This window comes from Trematomus bernacchii, unplaced genomic scaffold, assembly GCF_902827165.1.
Source record: "Trematomus bernacchii unplaced genomic scaffold, fTreBer1.1, whole genome shotgun sequence".
NCBI lineage: Eukaryota > Metazoa > Chordata > Actinopteri > Perciformes > Nototheniidae > Trematomus > Trematomus bernacchii.
Genome location: NW_022987973.1, coordinates 15,690,396 through 15,690,691, shown reverse-complemented (window position 1 = coordinate 15,690,691; position 296 = coordinate 15,690,396).

The window sequence follows — 296 nt, the reverse complement described above, 5'->3', positions numbered from 1 at the left end:
GGCTGAACAGCTGGCCAAATGTGCTGCGCTGATATTGCACAACCCCTTTCTTTTCTCTGCAATTGCTTGCTGATGAAAGTTGCATGGGGCTGTGCCTAAATGAGCTGTCACAATCAAACACATGCACAGATAACTTGATGTATATGCAACACCTAGAAAAAAAGGAAATTGCTTGTGACAGCAATTAGAAAGTTTAATGAAATGTTGTACTTTTTGTCCTTTATTTTATTTTTTAACCCCATAGGTGTACTATCTAAAATATATGATAAACGTATAGTTTAAGTAGAGATTGGCTA